The 20,075-nt window shown below is 34.9% G+C and overlaps 1 long non-coding RNA gene across 1 annotated transcript in view; it reads right to left on the reverse strand.

Annotated features, from left to right (window-relative positions):
* The window catches only part of LOC147074621 (uncharacterized), a 262,214-nt gene extending 247,918 nt beyond the window's left edge, over positions 1–14,296 (reverse strand). Inside the window, exon 1 of the long non-coding RNA XR_015070284.1 lies at positions 14,278–14,296. This is a non-coding gene — a long non-coding RNA (uncharacterized LOC147074621). The remainder of the gene's footprint in view (positions 1–14,277) is intronic.
* Between the last annotated feature and the right edge of the window lie 5,779 nt (positions 14,297–20,075).

A 20,075-nucleotide genomic window follows, 5' to 3' on the forward strand; every position in this document is an offset into this window, starting at 1 on the left:
AAATGTTCCAAGATATCATTTCTATCAGCACAAATAGCGGCATAATTCTTAAAAATATAATGGTACCCTTAGAAGCATTTTTGTCATTATCATATTATAACATTTTACTTGAATTCAAGCAGAAATAGTGGCACAATGATCATTGTGCCATTGTTATTGCGGATAACATTCAAAAAGAGATGACTCAAAGTGTGCCAACTTCACGCTATTATAAAGTAAATTAAAAAAAACTGATTTAACATACCAAAATAAAATATTCAAACTGCTCTCCTGCAAAAACAAATTTTCGAGTTGTGCCACTATTATTCCCCGAGTGCGATATTATCTCCCCTTGACCCTTGTCCGTAAGGAATATTGCATTGCAAAGTAGGTGCGATAAATTTCTAACCAGTATCCAAACCTAGGGTCGGCAAGTTATATGAAAGTATGGTGAAAAAGTATGGTGAGGCGGGCTGCTAATCAAGTTGGGGCAAAATTTCCACGTTAACATTATATTATATGGGTACGTTATAATGACCAAAGTAAATCCTTCGTGATGCCCTGAATTTTTTTTATCGAGTCACTATTTCTCGTAAGTTGTCGCCTATTGTTGGCCTGCTTCATTCAGTTGTATGAGAAAGCCGATTCCTTGCCCCTCTTTTATTTAATACCTCTATGATCCAAACTATATAATATTGCGCATGTAGCCAATATAACGGCACTTTAGTATCAGACATCATACTGTTAAGCTATCTATGTTAAATAATACCTTATTATACAATTGTTTAATAATTGAATCCAATAAAGTATTTTAATAAGATAAAATTGTCAATTACTAATTTTAGACTAATTAGAGCAGCCTGGTCTAACAGTGCTATAATACTACCTAAACAGGTTCAAGCGAACACATATTATAAAAATTATCAAACTTAATAGTGTATTTGCTTATGCAATGTTTTTTAATTCTCACAAAAAAAACCTTTTTCCTTCATTCTATTTTGTACAAAATAGAATGCATATTATGCAGTTGGTTGTATTACAGTTCGTCATGAGCTGTTGTATCGGAAATAGGTGGCCGTATAGTATAATATAAATATCAAATTTATTATCTAAATAAAACACTTAAATACCTACGTAATTAACGCCCCCGGAATACAAGGGAAAGACAGAAGAAATTAGGTTGGTACGTGTGTAAATTAGAAATACAATCATATCGTAAGTCAGCGATTTCCAAACTGGAGTGTTGCAAAAGGAGGCGTGATAAGTTTAACATAAATGTAGCCACAGGTTTGCAGTTTGCAAATGCATAGTTTATAAAGAGCCTGGGGCCCGGGCATAACATACATCACAAATTTAATCGAATAGTTTAAAAAAAGTCGCCTGCGCGCTACTTTGTTTCAAGACTATTAAATATTTTAAATATGTAGTTGTGCATTGCAATTTGATGTGATACCTATATGATGATTGCTATAGGTACTTAAATGATAACTCCGGTGTATAATTTAGGAAACACTACTTTAGAGCACCACACTGCCCTTAACCTCAGCGATAGGTAGGTGGGCCCGCCAAAGATTTTGGCCTGGGGGCACGTTTCAAGATGTGGGGCCCATGATGGAATCCATTTGTCAATTAACGATGATGAATTTGGATTGACTACTATTGAAAAGGAAAAAAAAATATAAAATTATCATGCAACAATTCATTGAAACAAAAGCCCTAGTTCAATTTTGATAGAATCGAAGTGAAGAAATAATATAATACTTTGTCAAGAAAAGCAATGCAAGTTTTAAGTAAAGTAGGTACAGCTATACCATTCGTAACATCATATTTTTATGCGAAACGGGATTTTCTGCATTAGCTGCAATGAAATCCAAATATCGACCCCGTTTAGTAGAAAAAAAGCACTTTGTGCTACGAAACAAGCACATCCATCGCACGAAAAACAAATTATTTTAAAAATGAATATAATAAAAGTACTTAGTAAAATCTTGTTTATTTGTATACTTACTTAATTAAGTTTTTTTTCTTTGTTGTATTAAATAGTACATTTTTGGTTATTTAAATAGGTGTCTGTAATATTTAATGAAATAAACGGGGGAGGCGCCAAGATAAGATTTTTTGAAAGGGAGACGTAGTAACATAAAGTTTGGAAACCACTGTCATAAGTGTTTATTAATTTAAAATTCTGGTAGGTTCTAATGATAACTGTAACCTACTGTGACTTTAGGCAACATACTTACACAATCAATCAAAAAATAGAAACATTATGGATGAGAAGAACCATCAGCTGAGCGTCGCCGCTGGACAAATGAACGAGTTCAGCGAAGGCGTGCTCGGTAAAGTCAGGAGACTACAAAAACTCCGCCAAGCTGACGCAGCAGCCCACAGACAGATGAGAGAGTCCAGAACAAAGAGAGTAAGATAAAACATACATGTAAACGTGTTAGGCCTGTTTCAGACGGGACACCGGTGTCGCGCTCGTATATAATAAGGAGGCCTTTGTATTCGAATAAAGGAGCCTTTGTATTATGTTTATGAACGCCCCAGAGCTAATGAGTCAACGCGTGTCAGGTACACTTTTTCGTCGGCCGCTACATTTTCAAGCCGCCGATACACTTGTTTTTATTACCGCAGCCAGTTTTGTGTTCTAATTTATAACGCGAAATTATGTGTAGACTCATTAGCTCTGGGGGGTCCAAGATATTGTATTAAATAAAATAAAACATATAATAGGTATGTATAAAATAAATCTATTGACAAAAAAGAACCGATGACAATGTCCCATTGAAACCAACGAAACCGGTCATGATTATTATTAAACTACATAATATCTATTATGTGGAATAGTACAAGTACTGCATTGTCATAGGTATCTACTGTTTTTCATAGATATATTTTTTGTGTGGGTATACCTACCTACCAAGAAATATATTTTATGAATTACTATCAAGTAAAGAAGTAAGACGTAAGAAAATTGCGAAAAAGATACCTATCATGTCAAATAAATAATCAACACACCTTCCTAATTAGTTTAGTATTACCTAATAGTCAGTGGCGAAGACTCCATACTAGGCGATTATTTAAAGCCTACCTTCTTAAGAAAAATATTTTTTATTTTCATATTGACGTATTTATATATTTACAAATAATAATATATTCAATATGTCCAAAGATATCTATCGTATAATTGTCATAATTTTACGATCTTTTCCCATATTTCAATAAGCACCATCTATGACATCTCTCGAAAGTTTAAAAAAATAAAACACACCGCGTTTCGCTTCACATATTGTATAGGATTATTTTGGCGTGAATCGCCGGGTTTTTCAATATGAAGTTTTTTTTCTCATAATTTCAAAATGTCTAGCGTCCCGCATACAAATCTACAAGTTGTTTCGTTACCGCTTACATCGCTAGAGCATATTTATTCAAAATAATTAATAAGAAGATAATTTAAAAAATAATTTCTATGGGATTCAATCACATAAATATGTATTGATTATTATTAAAAATATAAAATAATTTATCTCGTGATTTTTATTTATCTATTAGTTCACTCATTAGACAATTTATATATCTGATGTTGTACCTACCTAAGTCTGTGTTTTAAATATAGAAGTATTTTAAAATGTCTAGTTTTACGGATTAAATTATAAATTGTTATGGATCATAATATATACACAACAACGGATATTTTCAAAGATGATAGGGTAATATATTTTGAGCGTATGTTACGTTTATAAATGTTTACGAAAATACATAAGTAATTCAAACCACTTGCTTATTTTTATAAACTAATTATAACAAACCATTTAAGCTTTTGAAATTTCATCGATTTAGCGTACCTATTCATCAGTAATATTGGGTTATCTTCTTATTTCCCGTAAATATATCTGACAAGCATGGTTACTCACACAGCCTACGTCTTTCAAAAAATCACCCTTCGCAACTGCTAATAGTACTTATTACTATATTTTACTGTTGAATCGGTGTCCTTCTGAACGTTAGTCCGACGTTTTACGGAAGTCATTTTCATACAGAACAGTAATTATTTACTTCAAAACTATTCAATTGTTCTCAAAGATAGCAATCTAGATCGTATTCAGGAAATTAATATTGTTTGGTGAATTTGTCCCGGGTCGGGTCTGTTCTGACCAGTTATATCGTTATATGACAGCGATTGTAAACTCGTGACTAGGATATTCAATTCATCCGGTTAGCGGTTTTTCCCGCATAACTAACCGGCTAACCGGTTTAAACCGTAAAATGCATGTTGAAATATTAATTATCTCTTCTTGGTCGTGCACTCATGGCTGAGGATCGTGACCACATTTAAATTTCGCCATCCTTTGAGCGACCAAGACTTTCCATCCCTCTCGATCTTCCGCTTCTCTCAGGGCAGAATGGATGGTGCCCCCAGTCAGCTCTTTCACTTGGTCGCTCCATCGCGCAGACGCTCTTCCTCTGCTTCGCCTTCCCTGGAGGCTACCCAAAACTACCAGTCTCTCCAGGTTGTCCGGTCCGCGCCTGACAATATGTCCAAAAAACTGCAGAATTCTTCTCAGACATATCGTCGAGAGCCGTTCCTTTATCTTCAGTCTCTGGATGATTGACTGGTTCGTCCTGTGCTCCGTCCAAGAAATGCGAAGCATTCGGCGCCAACACCACATCTCAAAGGCATCCATTGCCTTCCGTTCTCTTGCCTTCAGGGTCCACGACTCGACTCCGTATAGGAATATCGAGAACACTAATGTTTGCACAAGCATCATTTTTGTGGCAATCGAAATTCCCCGATCCTTCCATATAGTGGCAAGGCGTGTCATCGCACTTTTTCGATTTAATTTCGAACCATAGTATACTTTTGTTTTTCGACCATGTCCGATCCTAATAGGATCATAATACGGGCCTCCACAGAGTAGAGGTTTGTATTAACAGATTTTGTTTTTTTTTTTACGAAAAATGGATGTCAGCCACTTGCTCAACGTATTAGGTGCATACCCTGACTCACACACAAATTGAAAAACAATATTTGTGTACTTGCCAGACCCAGTATTCGAACCTGAGACCCACGGCGTGATAGTCCAACGCTTAAGCCTCGCGGCCACCGTGGGTGTATACTTACATGGTTATATCTGCACATATATGTACTGTATCCGAAGGTAGGTAATTAGGCTTGTTTTTTTTTTTTTTTTTAAATAAACAACTGCAGATGGGATGTTGAACCCAACAAAGTAGTATCTAAATATTTGGGGAAAAAATTTTATTAATTGACTAGCTCTTGCCAATTAATAGTAATAAAATAAGGGTCAGTTTATTGCAAAGCAGTAAACAAATTGAGGAGGTAATATTGTACTCGTGTTCATGCCGCGTTGCGTAGTTGTCGATGTATATTTTTGCATAGTTTTGTTTTCTGTTCGTACAAATACTGAAAATTCCTAAAACGATGCATGAGTGCGAGTGAGAAAGTATTCGGCACCCTTGTAATCTCTGCGACACGCTCTAGAGTAAGATAAAAGGTCTACATATGTGTGAGCTAGTTTCCAAAAGTATCGCCGGAAAATCGTGGCGAATCGCTTCACGTAGCGTCGATAACCTGCGAGCTCGTGTTGCTAAAATTGCTATTTTTTGTGTTAAACATAAAGTCAGTCGTAAATATTTTTAGTTAATTAAGTAGGAAAGATGGTTCTGTGTGTTGTATTAAAATATGGTAGCCGTACTGATAAGCAAGAAGATGGTATTACGTTTCATAGGTAAGTTGATACATGTTCGTGATAATTTATTTGTATATTATTATATATTTTAATACCAGTGACCTATTGTTTCTTTAAAATAACTTAAATTATGGATATTTTTACCTAATGGTTGCATTTTGACCGCTTAAAAATACTATAACGTAAATAATAGAAAATTATATTTTAATTCTGAGCGTCTAGTGCGAGCACTTTGGGCGAGCACTAGAGAAATAGTCTATGGTCTCGAACATTTGTAGACGAATGCGTTCGCTCGCCCACAAACCAAACGCACGGCACGCAGCTTCATTTAGCAATGCAACGGGTGGCGTCTAGATGTATCTATAGTCTATGGAAAATTCAGTCGGCTAGCTGAATAAAATTACCCGGTTTTTGGTTAGTTTAAAAACGCGCTGTTATCCGGTTAACCGGTTTCGGTTTGAAACGGCTTAGATGCTCTAACCGTGCTCAGACGTGACGATTAAAAGCAAACCGAGTACTTATAGTATCCCGTGGTATGGGTAGGTCATGCACTTTATGCACTTCATGCTCATCACAACATCCAAAGTGATGACCACTCTAAAAGTGAGACTTTGTACACATGGTCGTATTCATATTCTTCCAATGTTAATCTCATTTGTGTACCATCCGTAAGTATTTGCAAAAATATTAATGACACATTCGTACATTTGATATTAGCGGCTTTTTGGTCCTCACGTGCATGCCAACGTTTTTATAAGTACCTACTGAATGTACAAGAAGATCAAAACTCACTTATCATAAAATATTTTCATTTCTTGTAAAATGGAATTCTACCAAGTAAATGGTAACTCAATTAATAGTTTAAAATCTGTTATAATTTAATTATGATCTTTTTTTCATTTGTAATGTTTACTATTATACCTACCTACATTTAAAAGCGAAATAAAACAAAAATTGCAGCAATTTATTTATTTTCAATTTTCATATAAAATATTGGTCCCGTTATTTGTACTTTCTTTGCAAGTCAAGGTTCGCAATCACTGATCTATGTATTGTAAGCGAAACAGGGTTGCCAAATTTTTCGCATTGTTGTCAATATTATCAAGTAGGTATGCTGGGTGTGCATCTGAGGTTTTTCAAACTCTTCAGGTTTCTCCCAAGAATCAAATCTTGGACCAATTATGTTCCTCATACTTGTCAATTATATTGTGAATGCCATGGATGGAATTGAATTTTTACCTTTTGCAGATTATTTAAAATTACTTACATGAAATTGAAATTAATGGCCCACCAAACCACACCGCCCCGCACCACACCCGGTATTAATCAGGTGTATCACGGGACCCTACGTTTGGTATAAAGCACGGGTGGCCAACCTTTTGCATACCATGCGCCAATTTTTTTCACAGACAAGTTCAGATGCGCCATATAACTCAAGCACCTTTTCTACCTTCTTACGTTCACGGTTGGGGTTGGAAAATAGGGATAGGGTAGGATAGGTAGTTACATCAATGCGCCACTTGTAATCATCCAATGCGCCACGTTTGGCGCATGCGCTGTAAAGTATCAGTTTTTTAATCACTGCAAATGTCTCAGGAACATTTACCGAAGACTTAAGAACACTATTCAAATAGATGAAGTAAACTTTGTGCGTTTGGGGTAAACGTCGTAAACCAAATGCGTCGCGAATTATTGGTTTTACGTCCGTAGGCGTAGCGAGAAAGCATCGAGAAAGGTTATGTCATAAAAACGCCCATATCAGTATATTTAAAGTAAAATTTCCATTACGACCGCCGTAATAGTAGGCTTGTTATAATAAAAATGGCGCAAGTTGATAACACAGACTCGCGGAAGCACCCATGCGGCAATAAGGAACTCTAGGCGTGGCCGTCTATGGATTACCAGAGTTTCGCGAAATTTGCTTCGGAATCACTGACTAGATGAAACGATACAATACACTGCACTTCATGAACCGTGAAAGTCTCTCTCAAGTGATATTGGTTGGTAGCCCTGTCACTATTGCTACATTATAAAGGGAGTGACTATTGTTACTACACGTTTATTACAATACTTAAAGCCGTTTGTCATGTTCTATTTTAAGTCGTTTATCTCATGTAATAATGTAAAATACTGAATGGTGTGTGTCAAATATGATCGAATTGTTCGACACCCAAAACCAATCGATTACTTATGCGTGTAATCAATTACAATATTAGACATATTTTCAATATCAAATTCCTTTTAAAAAACGAACGAAATTTGTTCAACACAGATAGTCTGGACTCTCGAGCATAGACTAATACTTGTCTGGACTATGGGAACGAGGGATGCATGCAATTTTTAAAAATATTAAATTTTATCATAAAGTATCCGAACTAGGGAATCCAATCCCGGGATCCCGGACAATTTTCGATACTTATAAATCCTGGTATTAATAAACATAATCCCGAAACCTTCGGGATTGATTTTTTCATCAATCAAAATCAATTAGTGTGTGTACAAAATTATGTTAGTGAAGTGCATGTACCTGCATATGTCACAGGGGGAATGGATGGATGCTCACGGAAATAAATAACCATTTTTGCTGTCATACGCAATCGTAAGAACATCAGAAAAATAATAAATTCGTTCATTTAATCAGCTAGACGCCATGCCACTGACGTTCTAGCACGCGAACGGCGTCTAACTGCCAGTGCCACGGACGTGCAGGCAGGCACTTGTTTCTACATCGAATTTTATGAATGTTATCTTTTCTTACTTTCACATTATGCTATATTACAATATTATTTGTTCCATTAAATGTATTTCCAAGTTGAACGTACACAATATAATACCTATCTAATTTATATTTTTTGTATGTACACATTTCTACTGTTTAATAACTTACTATCTATCTCTAAACTGATCTATATCTTTTTTTAATGTAATACTGTTTTATATTTCTTTGTTTCTAAATGTCACGATGTGAACGTCTTAAACTTATAATTTGTAATGTCCACAATATTTTAAAAATAAGTAAATTGAATTGAATTGAAATGAAATTGAAATTGATTGAAATTGAATTGAAAGTAGTATACATTATTATACTAGACATTTTTGACCGATTTTATCAATGCTATTTGCATAAATAAAATAAAATAATATTAACTATCGAAACAACACAATCCCGGGATCGTCAAAATTGTAATCCCGGGATCAAAATTTTGGCTCGGGATTGGATTCCCTAATGCCTGTAAGCAATCAATTTTATTACAATACCATAATATTTTTAATATCAAATTCCTTTTAAAAAACGTATTTAATGTTCAACCCAAACAGTCTGGACGGTTACATATAAATTGTATTTCGCCGTAGTACAGTTTACCGTGAGTTGTTTTTTGTTGTACCGGAAAGAGATTCCCGTAGAGCACTGAGATTTAAAAAAATACGCGTTGTTCGTGAGCATTGCAGACTGTTTTGTACTGTTCCAATTTTATTAAAATATTAATAATTTGGTATTGATTGATTGGTGTCAAATATCTGATGATAACGGTGTCATTATGATCAGATATTTTGATAGGTAGGTACTGGTTGAAACAGACACAATGACAATCTGGCACATATATGCCGAAAAACCCGTTTCTTATGTTGGCGTCCTGTATCACAGGGTGTCACAGGTGTAAATACGATGTCATAGCTGTCATACATTATGTATGTATAATATGTCGGAATGGCATAGATATGATCATAGACACTAAATCGCTCTTAGCATATATATGTGTCAGATCGTCATTGTGTATGTTTCAACCCTAAAACTTGAACCTACCAGAATTGTATATAAATATATACGATAGGATTGTATTTCTAATTTATTTACCTACCTACGAGTATTTTCTTCTGTCTTTCTCTTGTATTTCGGTGGTTTTTATTACGTATTTTTAAATGGTTTATTTAGGTAAGGAAATGATTTCAATATTATACGGTTATCTATTTCCGATTAACATCTCACAGTGAACTACTGTGTTACGGCCAACTGCATACGAACAAATTTCGTTCATTAAATCTTATCATAAAGTATCCGGACATCATGAAATCCCAGGGTGTGTTTATTATTATTAGACTTTAAATTGCAATGGCAATTGGATTGCTTTAAGATAAACACTTTTTATGCAAAATGATTTATTTAGGCACAATCAATTACAAAGATAAGTAAGTATCTATATAATTTCTTTACACAACGCGTCTAACTGTTCGATGCGACGAATTTACTCATATTAGATCTCTCCTTGTAGGTACGATACGTGTACGTATTAATTTTTAAAAAGTCGCATTAATCCCACGGCTGGAAGGCAGATACTGAATACAAAAACACGCTCTTCATTGGAGGAATGAACTTTGTGCATCAGCACATCTATTCCATACACAAGACTACTATCAGCAGATATTGAGGGTAGTTTTTCATATGTTTGTATCGAAGTATTATAACTGTTACAATAAGTTAGCTGTCTAAACACTCTAAACAAACAGTCAAAACTGTCTATCTCGCTCTAAAATTTAGCACACCCGCGAAAGGTGCTGTTAAAACATAGCACGTATTGTAACAATTACAACTAACTTATTGTAATTGATACAATAAGTACTAATACTTCGATACAAAACTAGCCTCGATAGCGGCTGATAGCAGTCTTGTGTTCTTGTGTACTATTATAGAATAGATGCGCTGGGATGTTTTACAACCGAAAGCGGGAATGCGTGTATATGGGTGCCGTCCTAAGAAGGCGATGTCAAAACTTACAAAAAGTTTGGCAGCACTGCTTTATTGTATTACTTACAATAAAAATCAACAAATTTACATAAGTACCAACGTATTTGATTTCTCTCGTGAAAATATAATACATGCAAACTGCAGGATAGTTACCTGTTCTTGACATTTATTATATGATAAAAATCAAGAAAATACTTGACCTGGATTCGGCCATACGAACTGTAGTCTTTGCGAGGCTTTACAATCGGGTTGCAACTTTGATATAAACCGCGCTCCTTAAACAACTTGGCCATGGCGTGAATTTTAAAACGATGGATTAACCCAGCATTACAGCTTATAACTTATATAGGTATATTACTATAGTAGGTAAGTATAACTCTTTCAAGCTATACGTAAACAAAATATCTACCTACAAAATACTTTATAATATTTGTTTTGCGATTTTTATCTTATCTTGTTATATTTTTACAATCATACCTAATAATATGTTTTTAATGGGCTAGCTTTTAAATTAGAGAGATATGCATTAGCCAATGAAATAGAACGCCGTATGTGGCGTGGTTGGACAACTATTTGATAACCTTTGTAAGTATGTACCTACTAATTTCTACTGTTCTGTACCTTTTGCGAATGCACAAGGCGTGCCGCACTCTTATAATCTGTAAAGAGTAAGGCCTTCCGCTCATGAGAATACTCAAAAAAGACTAGACTGAATCTAAAATTCCAGCCAGTATGTAATATAGTAAATATAAATGTAGTAATTCTAGCTAATGTATTTCAATGGTGGCTCGCTCACGGCAAGACTGCAATCTCTCAGTTTCAAGACGTTCGCTACTAAACTGAAGAGAAGTGACATGCTAGTCTCCCGGGGCCTTATGTTAGAACTGGCGAGTCCCAGTCGCCCGGTTGACATGACGTCATATGACATCATTGTGACGTATTACCGGAGTGATAATAGCATTCGAGAAATTAACGCTGCTCAAACACTGGCGTTATCCATTGTCCCCATACACAAATAGGTGTTTCAGCATGTTTGAGCCGTGTGCGTTGGGCGGCTTGCCTCGACCGTGTATTGGCTTACGTCACAATTACGTCATTTCGTTTAGTGACTTAATGTCACAAGTTAGAACATAAGGCCCCCGGTCTCTCTGTTTGCAGTCTCCCACCAAACAGTGGTGCCAATATCAGTAGACTCGATGAAAAATCATATTTCTTAGGTACCAAAATTGGTAACACTGAACTGAACTGAACAAGCAATAACAAGTCAAGACGTCAAAAGTTAAAGATGGGCGAACCGATTTTTAATTTAAAATTTTTGGCAGAAATTGAGAAATACTCCTGTCTGTATAATTACAGGCTGCTAGTATATTCCCGTAAAGATATTACGGAAAAAGCTTAGAATGGAGTAGGAAAGACTATGGGTTTGACAGTTTGAGGTTACGAGATTATTATTGCAAGTGGGCTTCAGTAGCGCCGTGTGCGAAGCATCAGTCATTGGCCAGTTTATGAGTTCCATCAGCAACCAGTTTGTCAGATTTTAGTTTCTCCATGAGAGAAATACTCAAGAAGATGAATAAACGACGAAGTGAAGCTAGAAGTGAGGCTGATACATTTCAACTGCAAAGTTATTGGTTAATATTTTTTTAATTAATTTAGGTCGGTACCTAGTAGAACAGTTAGTAACTATGTTGTTTAAATTTGGTAGCGTACCTACTGAGAAGCAACATGATGGTATGAAGTGAGAATACCGTCTCTCTGCTCTGAGATAATAGGGCCCCTTCCCCCCCTGGGTGCGCCACTGGCGTAATGTGGCCCAACTATCGCACACGATATAATATTATGATAATATGATACAATCCAATATGCCGCAACAATTTTGATAATTCGTAATTCCAAATAGGTATTCCGTCATCGTTTAAGTTTAAGAAAACCTACTGAAATTATTATTTTCAACGTATAGCCTCAATGGGTTATGTTATGGCTTGGAGGCAGAACACAAAAATGTAAACATGTTTTGCATCCTAATATTAAATTATTTAATTTTTATTTTTTCCCTGTCAGTTGGGCGTCGTTTGATTGAACTATATTATATATACCTATATATTTACCTAAACTATGTACCTACAATAGGTACAGTTATATAAAAACATATAAGTACATTACACACCCATAAAATTATGATAAGATTTTATGTTAGTTTTAAGTGTACAAAATGTAAATAAACTGTTACCTACTTATCAAATATGATGCTTAATAGGTTTTTTTAATAATTCTAAGATAAATATATAATTCAGGAATACTTAGTGTCACCATTTGAAATAATATTTACATATAAAGTTCAAATGAAATAAAAAAAATAACAAAAACCTTTTTTGAACACTAGTATAGCATGTATTATTTTTTAATCCATGCATTAACATCGTAAAAGGAATTTACTTTAAATACCTATAAATCCAATTACATCATTATCGTAGATGAGTAATATATGAGGTTGGGCATGCCATTTTTTATTGTCATTAGTGGACATAGAAGTGTAGGTATAGTTTCGTGTCACGGCCTGATTATAGTGGACCTTGCTGCAAACCCGAGTTTATATTCCACCATATTATATACCTACGTATTCACCCAACTAGGGCATCCAATTAATCGTAAGGGAAAACTATCCTGTTAGCGGTTTTTTTTACGAAAACTAACCGGGAATATTCCGTGACTTTCATGGCACCCAGAAAAAACCGCCCGAACATTGTCGCTAAACCAAAGGCGCCCGTACCAGTGTTCGTCAATACCGCCCGGACAAATCCGTCTAGACAAAACCGCCCGCAAAAATAGAAAAAAATATAAAACAAGTGCTTTTTTGGTTTTTCGAATTGCCTATGAATATCGATATAAATTTACATACCTGCTTACGATAATCAGTGTAATTTGAGATTTAATCCGTTGCAGCTGTTAGGAGAGTAATAACTTAAAATCATCAGCTTTTAACACTTAGTTAATGCCTTTGTGTGATAGTATTTCTAATTTAGAATATTTAAGAAGGTTAGCACAAAATATTAAAATTTAATTAAAAATAATTTATTTATATTTTTTTTATATCTTTATTCGTACATATGTTTTTTTTATTTGTGTACTTATCCAAATATACTACATATTAATATGTAAACATAAAAATTGTCTTATTTCTAAATTGTTTTGGCGATAATGTCTGGGCACTGGGCAGTAATGTCCGGGTGTCCAGGACCCCAATCTTTTAGATGTTTTTCAAATAAATAATAGTGTCAAAAGTTAGAAAATTTCGGAAGTGCATAAACGGAAGTGAAAGTGTTAAAAAAATCAATATTTGGCGTTTAGATAAGGACCTGATAGAGGAGTTTTTAGAAGGATTTAAGTAGATCAATTAAAGTAGATCATACTATTTTTTGTTAATAGTCACAACACACTGCGAAGTAAATTATCGATTTTTCTGTATAAGTACACAGTACACTTATTATGACAATTTTCTTTTTATTTCTATTCGGTTAGTTTAAAAAAAACAGTTAGTTAACCGCATAAAATTACCCGGTTTTCGGTTTAACCCGGTTTGGATGCAGTCGACACCCCACGAACATTCTTTTATTATTAATAGGTACCTACTGTAAGTTTTTTTTAAATATAAATACGAAATCTGAATGAAATATTAATAAGGAAATGGCGAAGATAAATACATACACAATGACACAGTAAAAATGTATGTAATCAACGCATTTTTCCTTTATTGTTAAATTTATCTCAAACGGATATTTGTGGCTTGGTTAACTTGTCTGCTGTTCTTTTCTTAAAGGTTCTAGACAACTCTATTAAAAAAACGGTTAATATACTTCAGTGACTAACCAATAAACTATTCTAGTATTTATTTGAGTAACTATATTTTTTTATATAAATACTTATTATGAAAAAATGCATTTTTTACTGTTACGTAAGCAAACTTAGGTGGTAGGTACTAGAATAATCGATTGAATGAAAACGTCACGGTTATTATAATATCACGATTCGTGAGTTTTATTTACAATCGATTGATTATCTCATTCATTATGTTGTGGAATGTATACGGATGCATATTATAATGGGCCAAATACTTAAAAATAATTAAGTCATCATCATCATCATCAGCCTCTATCAATCCACTGCTGGATGAAGGCCTCTTCAAGCTGCTTCCACTTCTCTCGGTCCTGTGCATTGCGTTGCCACGTACTTCCGAAGAACTTTATCATTTCATGGATCCAGCGGCCTCTAGGTCTACCTTGCGAACATTTTGTACCTCTTGACTAGATTTGTCCAACGATTGTCTCTTCTTTAAGATATGTGTCCAGCCCATCTCCATTTAAGGCTTTTAATAAACTCTATTATGATGCGGAGTGTCTGGGACTCACGATTGAACTCGGTCAAAACCAAATGCCGCCTATTCGACGCTTGCATTGTGACGGTGCTGCTTTACGGTTGCGAATCATGGCACCTTATGCTGGGTCCACACTGGCAACATGTCGCGCGACAACCTCGTTAAATTTTACGATAAGTATGATAATTATCGTAAAATTTAACGAGGTTGTCGCGCGACATGTTGCCAGTGTGGACCCGGCATTACGAAGATTCAGAGCAACCGTATACTGAGCTTCGAAAACAGATGTTTGCGACGGATACTGGGTGTGCGGTGGGTATGACTTTAGGAGCAAAGAAGAGATAAGAGAACGCACCAAGCAACCTCTCATCACGCTGAGAGTGAAGAGGCGACGTTGGACCTGGTTCGGCTACGTGATTACGTGATACGGCTAATTATCCAGAATTTATATTATAATATTAAGTCGCCTAAAATCTTTGTACCTACCTAACAAAAGAATACAAGATCTTATTATTGTTTCTAATTAACATAAGTGTGTACAACATGTCATGATTATTATTAAACTTTATTAAAAAAATGTACTTAAGTAAATCAGTGTAAGTAATGATTTTCATTTTTATTTTTTCCACGAGGCGCAGGGGTAGTCTCGAGGATTTCACGAACCCGGTACGTTCCGGTCCATTCCGAGCACTGTAATCCAAGAGTTGAATAGAAGGGTATAACGAATGAGACAAAACATTAAAATCTGTAAGAGAGAGCGAGACAGGTAGACCTATTAAAAAACACGTGTAAACCAGTGTTGCCAACTGTACTATAATTATAGTATTTGTACTATACGATATAAAACAGGCATAGTACGCCGAAAAAAATAGTATAATTTTGAATATCGGGAAAAATATGTAAAAAGTACTAAAATTTCGAGATTTCCGTTCGACAAATCGGTGCAAAGTACTATAATATCGAAATACATAATATAAGAAGATTTGGAGAACTTGGAAAAAAAATGCTTGAAAAACGTAAAAAAATCCCTTTGCTTTGGTTTAAAATGAACTATCATGAATTCTTCGGTAAGCATTTTTGGTCGGAAGAGGTACCTACCTAAAAAAGGGGTCTTCTTAAATTATCCGTTATTTTTTTCTGAGAAACAAAAAACTTATACATTTTCAACAGCTGATGTCAACGCGTATTATATTTTTTCCGCAAATACTATAATTTTGGAGGCTCTGTACTATAATTCCACTTTGAAAAGATGGCAACACTGGTATAAACGCTAATTCTAAATTTGAATGAAAAAAAAAATGTTTTGTGGGATGGTTGTTTTTTCTAGAACTCCATACAATAAACAATTTACAAATTAATGTTTTAGTCGATTTCATATTATTATCTTTAATTACCACAGTTTGTGACTCACTTTGCTATGTATTTTTTTTATTATTTTTAGCGCTAATAATTAAGTGGCGCCTTTGCGGGGAGTACTAAATCACGAAAATGTAAACACACGCCGAACTCAGATACGAATATTAGACCGGGTGCTGATACCTTTTTCGTATACATAATATTATGAGAAATGCAGTTTCTTTTGTGACTTGTTTATCTGAGACGATAACACGAGAAGTCATGGTGAGCCATGGAAGTGAGAGCGATTCCTCTCATCTCTAAATAATATTGCATTTTAAAGACATCACGATCTCGCCTCAATTTTACACTTGCAAACCCGAGGAACCATCTCTTTCCGATCTTAAAAATTCATGTAACTGTATTCTTTACACCAAATCTAGGGGGTGTAATCTGAAATACTACCTACTAGTAGGTAAGGGTGGAGTTAGGCTGTTAAAATCCGCCATAAATAGTGCAAATTAAACTTTGTTAGTCGTTTTTATTGAACTAAGACTACAATTTACATATGGTGTTGGTTAGTTTTTAAAAATCAATTAAACTCTGTTTAAACCTAACTATACTAGTTTTGGTATACATACCTACTTTGGGCGATATGACAAAATTGTGCACACTTATTTGTTTTCGTTGGATTAAGAATACATATTACACAATAATATTGTTCGATATTTTTTTTCCAATTCATTAAACCCTGCCTAACCAAACCATAATAGATAAAAAATATTATTCTATCTAAAAAAATATCCAAAGTTATGTATGATTTAATTGCATAATTTTAGATATTTTATAGATAGACGAGTATTTTTTGTCTATTAATTATCTATTATGGCTTGGTTTCACAGGGTTTCATTGAATTTTATAAACTAACCAATACCATCTGTAAATGTAAAATATAGTATTATTTCAATGAAAACAAATACGTGTGAGTGGTATGACTCACAAAGTTTAGTGTGTAAATTTTTTGTCGGATCTTAACAGCCTATCTCCACCATTCGTCACTGCTACTTACATCTGTATAAATAAATACTGTCAATGTTCAAGTAAGAATTATTATCAAAAAAATGAAACCGAATAAACGATATTTAAATCCATTTTTGCCTAATTGGATATTAAATTTGAATATATCATAATGCAACCATTTAACTACCTGGGATGCAAACAATGCATATTCTTGAAGCAAATGATCACCTGTCTGATTTATACATGTGCTATTTTTGAAAATACCCATGATCATGGGGGGGGGGGGGGGGTTGACAGGGCTCTATCCTGGGGGCCCAGGTTCAGGAAGGGCCCGGCATGACGAGTCGACAGATAAGTGAGATAAACACAGATCACAAATATGCTCTAATAAAAAAAAGTCGCCTGCTTGTTTCAATGATATTAATAATTAAAATATTTGGTTGTACGATGCAATTCTTAACTGGGTGTCGATATTCGACAACTCCATAATTCAAATAGATGTACATATTGAAAATACAAAAAATCGCAAAAAAAAATCTCTTTAATTTTACCACGTATAGTGTACACCATTTGGAAAACGACGCGGCGCGTCATACTGCCTTTACCCTTAGCGATAGGTAGGGGAGCCCGCCGAAACATCCTAGCCTGGGGGCCCGCTTCAGAATGTGGGGGCCATGCCCATGATACTTAATTAGGTGGAAGTAGACGAGGGCGATGAAGAGATATATGTATGTATCAAATCAAGAACGCCACAGGTCCATCATATTATGCAAACGAATTTGAGGTCACGTGCAATTTTTACGAAGTACTAGTTTACGGAGGTGAGGAGTGAAAATTATGCCTACTTGGTAGAATGACTTTGCGTGTATACTATTCTCCCAGATAGACGAATTATAAAAGAAACTGCGTTTCTCATATCATGCATACTATAAGTATGTGAGCACTCGGTATAATAAGAATATTGTTTCAAGCAAAGTCGCAGTGTCAAAATAAACCAAGTAACTGAGTTAAGTTATTGTTAGTACCTACTTGTCCGGCGTCGCAAACGAGGAAAAAAATCCACCATCGGCGCCGAGTCTCGTTGCTCCATTTTTAGGCCAAGACTACAAGACCGGCAGGCGCAATAATTTATTGGTCTGCTGCCGAGTTTCCGAATCCTCGACCACTTGACGTCTGTCGTAAAATGGTAAAAATAAGTTATCAAAAGTTTCCTATTAGTCATCATCAGACGCGCTCAAAAAACTTCCACAAACGTAAGCTTTGATGTTTATAATATTTTTACTATCTTAATCGTTTGCATTACAATTAGGGTTACCATTCGTCCGAAGTAGAAGTGTCTATCCGGTATTCCGGTTGGATCATATCTGGAATGAAAATATATCCCGGAAATTCCGAGAAAGCCGCTACCAACCACCATAATAATGAATTCTTAGTATGACATTATACAATAAAGCTACCAGGTACAAGCTACCACTAGGCTAGTAGTCGTAGGCTACTACTAAGCTACTACTAGAACTAGATACACGTGTACCACAAAGGAAATTTTAAAATTAATTATCAATTCGCAACACGTCAAAGAATTTCCACTGTAAATAGAAGGAATCATATTATACATATTCCGTTCTATTAAAAATTATAAAGCCGGTTCAATTTTCGAATCGATCGGTTATATTATTGTGTGGTTGTTTTGGTAGCAAGTTCATGATTTTCTTCTTCTATTGGCACCCCTGAAATCAAAATGGCCGCTCGCTTTCGCGGAGTTTGAATCAGTCACAGTGTTGCCATCTTTTTCTATGCTGATTATAGTACAAAGGCGTAAAAATTATAGTATTTCTAAAAACTATATAGTACAGGAACATTTTTCTTGTTGAATCCTTTAAAATTATAGTACCTATTTTGGTATATTTGGCGTAAAATTATAGCATCTTACATTTTTCGCGCAATTAAAATTATAGTATTATACTATAATTATAGTACGGTTGGCATCACTGATCAGTCAGTATATTATATTTATCGTTGTTTTACGTGAGTATTTATCTTAAAAATAGTGGTCAACGTATTGTCTTTGGTTACCTACACACAATTGACGAGGAACGGAGGAAGTACGTAGGGTTTTTATCTCTGAAGGCAGCGCTGAAAATTGGCAAACAAATTAACGTCTTATTATAAATGTGAAGTTCTCTTCAATTGCTGCATTGCGAAGTTTCTTATTGCTAGATCGGAAGTCTTCTTTTTGCTTCAATTTCATATAAGAACCAATTTTAAGCTCTATCTCTATAGACACATAATATGTGTTTTCTCTTTACAGAGACTTTTACTTTTCTTTTTTCTCTAACATCTCTTTCTCTAAGAAAAATATTCGATTGGATTTGAAGGGAATTTTTCGATTGGCAAGAATGGCTAAAAATGTCGTTAAGGCTATACCTCAGCTGAGGCATGGTCTAAAAAGATCGGGACGTAGGCGATGCGCGGATTGCGGGTCGCGGATGCAAATGACGCGAACCGAACGAAATATAATTTGTCATAAAAATTCAACATGTGTCCTTTTTATCTTATGTTTATTATTATATTCGTAATAATAATAGTACTTATATTCATTGACATATTTTCTTTTTCAAGTACACGCAGAACGTTTTTAAGTCATCTTTACACGATTTAAGAATATATTCATCCGACTACATCACACAAGAAATTGACGTGCTAACAGGTCTACTATACCTCTCCGAATAACAACGTGGCCGTAATTTCGTTCCACATAGTGTTGAAAATTATTTGCCGTTTCACTTATGTACGCTCTTAATCTGAAATCACAAGGAAAATGTTCCATTTGCAAAAAAACAATGCGTACTATAAGCATCACGTCATAATTTTCGGAAAATGTAGTATAATAATTGTAATAAAACAATTGACAACG

Source organism: Rhyacophila brunnea, unplaced genomic scaffold (genome assembly GCF_057557595.1).
Source record: "Rhyacophila brunnea isolate RB1 unplaced genomic scaffold, BYU_Rbru_1.0 scaffold_16, whole genome shotgun sequence".
NCBI classification, from domain to species: domain Eukaryota; kingdom Metazoa; phylum Arthropoda; class Insecta; order Trichoptera; family Rhyacophilidae; genus Rhyacophila; species Rhyacophila brunnea.